The sequence below is a fragment of the Salarias fasciatus genome, chromosome 3 (assembly GCF_902148845.1).
Source record: "Salarias fasciatus chromosome 3, fSalaFa1.1, whole genome shotgun sequence".
NCBI classification, from domain to species: Eukaryota; Metazoa; Chordata; class Actinopteri; order Blenniiformes; family Blenniidae; genus Salarias; species Salarias fasciatus.
In genome coordinates, this window is record NC_043747.1 from 19,798,115 (window position 1) to 19,802,771 (window position 4,657).

General features: G+C 39.9%; 1 long non-coding RNA gene across 1 annotated transcript; it reads left to right on the forward strand.

Moving 5' to 3' along the window:
* The first annotated feature begins 1,464 nt into the window (after positions 1 to 1,464).
* Positions 1,465 to 3,245, forward strand: LOC115386061 (uncharacterized). Its single transcript, XR_003931260.1, has 4 exons — positions 1,465 to 1,549; positions 1,921 to 2,217; positions 2,310 to 2,570; positions 3,009 to 3,245. It is a non-coding gene; the product is annotated as an uncharacterized LOC115386061 (long non-coding RNA).
* The last annotated feature ends 1,412 nt before the right edge of the window (positions 3,246 to 4,657 follow it).

Here is a 4,657-nt window from a genome sequence, read left to right on the forward strand (position 1 = left end):
TTTCTGTGAGGAATTTGCATGTTCTCCCTGAGTGTGTGTTGGTTCCCTCTGGGTGCTCTGGTCAAAAACATGCATGTGAGGTTAATTGGTGACCCGAAACTGCCCCTTGGTGTGTGTGTGTGTGTGTGTGTGTGTGTGTGTGTGTGTGTGTGTGTGTGTGTGTGTGTGTGTGTGTGTGTTGGCCCTGTGACAGACTGATGAACTGTCCAGGGTGGACCCTGCCCTCTCCACATGAATGTGGGATTGGCTCCAGACCCCCTGACCCTGAAAAGGACAGGCGCCTCGGAAAATTCAAGAATGATGAATTGATTAATTGTGAATGAAGCAACAAGACACTTTACTGAAAGAGAAGGGGTTTTTTTTTCAACTTCAAAATGTATTTTACTAATTATATATTTCTTTCATATTTATATCACTGGTTCTCGATGTGTCTGGTTTTAAGTCATTCTTATGAACAAATATTCTCACTGAGTCTGTGTTTAACCCAGTGTTGGACAAGTTACTCTTCAAAAGTAATTGGTTTTAAATACTTCTTCGAAAAAAGTTAATTGAACTACAATACTTTAGAAGTAAAGAATTACAAGGCAAAGTAACTATTGTGTTGCTTTAAAAAATGTGTCTGATTATGTCAAATAATTTGGATCGTCTCTTAATGGAACTTCAAGATGTATGTTAATTTATTATGAAACTGAATAAATTATCAATGAAATAACTAGATGCTTGACAGAATAAATGAGGAAATAGACATAGATGTATGTTAATAGATGTCTGTACTCCACGATAAACTCACCACACATTGAAAAGTTGTTTTAGAATGATAAAATAATCATGAAAATGAAAAACACAAAGTTTTCAGAGTTCATTAAAGCTGTGTGTTGTTTTTCCATCCACAGAGAAACCCAGAGCTACACTGACATCAGGCACCACAACCATCTCAGTCGGAGGCTCAGTGAGTCTTTCCTGCTCTGTGAGAGACTCTGATGGATGGAAATATGAGTTTTACAGAAGAACATCATCAACCAGCTCGGAGACACGAGTTGAAACGAACGTTGAGGACAATGGAGTCATCCAGGTACCTAAAGGAGGAATTTACCGGTGCAGAGGAGAGAGAGAAACATCAGGTTATGTCTCTGACATGAGTCATGAAGCCTACATCAGGATGACATGTGAGTTCAGTATTTTTGTGAAAATGTTTTCATTTTCTTTGTCGTCATAGAAATCCTGATGACACTAATGTGTGTGTTTGTCTTTGTTTCCTCATATCTGGTGGAAACAGTCACCAACAAGCCTGTCATAACACGACAACCCAGCTGGTCTCAGATATTCCAGGGTGAGAAGATCACTCTGACATGTTAGGTCCAGGGAGGAGAGAAGACTGACTGGAGGTATTACTGGAGGAGAAATTCACGATCACTTCCAGAGGATGAAAAGATGTTCCAATTCACTGCTTCTGAGTCCCTCAGTGGAGAGTATGAATGTAAGACCAGACGCAGAGATGACTTCTATTCTTCAACCACATGGAGTGAAGCCTTCACAGTGTCAGTGTTACGTAAGTGATGTTTGTTGGTTTTTCTTCTTTTTGTTAGATTGATATTCAGACAATGAGATGATAAAATACAACATAATGTCAGTAATATTATTACACATGGCTGCCAATTCAGTCCTTAAACTGCACATGAGTCGTTTTTTTTTTTTTTTTTTGTTGGCAGAACTAATTGAAAACCAATTGTCTTTAAAGGGATAATACTTTTTAAAATGTTCCTGTTACATAATATTTACATGTGAATGTGAGGTTTGACATGTTTGGAGTCAAGTCTAAATAACATTGTAAAACATGCACAGTCAAGGTATAAATGAATCATTTAATAAAGGCCCACATGTATTACATTTTGATTTCATGAAATAACCTCTCTCCTACAGGACTAAAGCTCGTCCTCTCTGTGTCTCCATCATGGTTGATTCCTGGAGCTTCAGTCACTCTGATCTGTCACACTGAACCTCCGTCAGCAGGGTGGAGCTTCTACTGGTTCAAAGCTGTTCCAAACTCTCAGGATTCCTACACCTATGAGCCTCTACCTGGTACCAGCAGTGGGACAGCAAACAATTCCTTCACAGTTCATGGACAGACACACACAGCAGGATATGCATGTTCAGCTGGACGAGGGGATCCGCTGATTTACACACAATACAGTCGTCCCACATTTGTCTGGTCTTCAGGTCAGTTTGTCTTTCTGGAACACTTGAACTGTTGTCTTCCAGCAGCCACAATAGAAATGCCATCCTTCACTGAGTCTTGATGTTTTGTCCAGGTGTTCATCCATCAGCGTCTCTCACAGTGAATCCTGACAGAGTCCAACACTTCACCTCTGAATCTCTCTCACTGACATGTGAAGGAAACTCTTCCCAGTGGAGGCTGATCCAGTTTCTGACTGACGACTCGCTGTTGAGCTTTCTTCCTCCAGCTACAATCAATGGATCAACATATATTAAGAATGAGGCTCCAAGAAAAGCTGTGTACTGGTGTGAGTCTGGAACAGAGTTCAGCAATGCAGTCAATATCTCCACACACTGTGAGTTGTCTTTTTCTCTGCTCGTTGGGAGTTTTGAGGCTGTTTTCTGTTTTAATTTTTAATTATTTATTGCATTCGGAATCTAAAACAGAACCAGTTTTTTTTTTTCATATAGTTGATAGTGTGTTTGTGAAGGACTTCCTGAAACTGCAGCTCAAAGTCTCATTTCAAAAAGAAAGAAAAGGTGAATGAAAATCAAAGCTGGTGTGATGTGAATGTGTCTGATTTTCTGTCCTGTGATGAAGTGTTGAACTGTCCAGCGTGTCCTCTGCCCTCACCCAGAGTCTGCTGAGATTTAACTCCAGCAGCCTGGAACATTCAGTATGATGGAGCGCTACAGAAGATGGACAGATGGATGAAAAACACCAACTTATTAGTGTGTATTTTCCATCCTCATCATCTCACCTTCTAATGAATGAACTGAACGTTGTTTTCCAGCTGATGGCGTTATCCTGGTGAGCCCTGTGTATCCTGTACCTGTGGGAGAGTCTGTAACTCTCCTCTGTGTCATGAAGACTGGAAATATTTCCTCTGATGTGTTTTTCTACAAAAATAACAAACTCATTGGAAATGCGACACGAGGAGAGATGAAGATCTCTGCAGTGTCAGAATCAGATGAAGGTTTCTACAAGTGTCAGTACAATGGAAGAGAATCAGCACAAAGCTGGATGGCTGTTCAATGTAAGTCGTCTGTTCATTATTATTATTGTATCATAATTCATGTCAATTTATTTGTTTTATTTGTTTCCAAATCTCATTGACCCCTGCAGTCACATCCAGGCCTGGAAGCTCTTCATCTGGCTCTTTGTTGATCATTTGGTGGATTTGTGGAGTTTTACTGCTGATTGTTCTGCTGCTGCTGCTGTGTTTCTACAGTGGATCGAAAGGTAAAACCTCTCTCAGTTTCATTCTCCAGGGTCCAAAATGAAAAAGAAATATTTTGGTTAAGTATCATGTTTCAAAGTAGAGATCAAATATTTTGGATTAATAGAGTAATAATCTCACATCTTTTTCACAGATTCATGCTTCAACAGGTTGGTATGATCCTTTACAACAAACTAAAATTGCAGTTGAACGAGCTGTTATTAAAATATTTTGAGGGTTAACAGGTTTCAAAGTTCACAGCAGAGCCAAACTACAGACCACAGCAGCAACCAGCTGGAAGATCAATGCAACACATATGCTTCTCTGATCGAAGGTCAGCTTTAATACAAACTATTTCCTGAAAGTGTTCAGTAACATCCATCTCTTTAGAAGATCATGGTTCACAAACAATGAGGGAAACTCATGACTCTGTCTCTTTTGGTGGTTAAACTCTGTCCACTCTCCATTAGCTGATGATAATTCCGATGAGACAATCCAAGAGACTGATTCTACTGACAGAGGTAGAGGACGAAAACACTGTTTTTCTCACATTTTCACATGAAGCAGTGAGTAAAGTCAGGGATTCAATGATCGTCTTGAAACTTTAACAGTAAAATTGTTTTGTAGATGAGTCCAGGAATGTGACAAATTCTTCAATGGAGCTTCAAGAGGTCAAGAAGGGTGAGTTTTGGATGTAATATAGAAACAGCTCAGATCCAAAAACAGAAGATCACAGTTTCAGCAAGGAGTCCAAAGGTCAGAAGGTTCTCTGACTGTAATTTCATTCTTTCGCACAGTGAAGAAGCAGAAACCAGAAGAGGGCAGCATTTATCCTGAAGTGAAGACCACATCATGGACAGGTAGGACCCAGAAGAGAAACATTCATCCTTTATTTATCAGAAGCACAGTGGCATTTGTTCTCTGTGACCAGCGCTGACACAGCTCTGTGTTTGTAAAAGGAAATAACACACTCATACCTTTCTGCCACTGGTTTGACTCCAGCCAGCTGCTCTGGTGTTCCAGTTCTGCCTGCTTTACCCACAATGCCTCATCCTCACTGACATTCATGCAGCATTTTAATGAATTTAAAGGACTTGTTCACAGCAGCGTTCAGCAGCTGTAGCTGACTTTAAACAATAGAAAACAAAGTAGGAAATTGAGGCATGGAACTCCAGATGCCATCAATCTATATGTATTTACATGTTTATTTCTATTAAAATAAT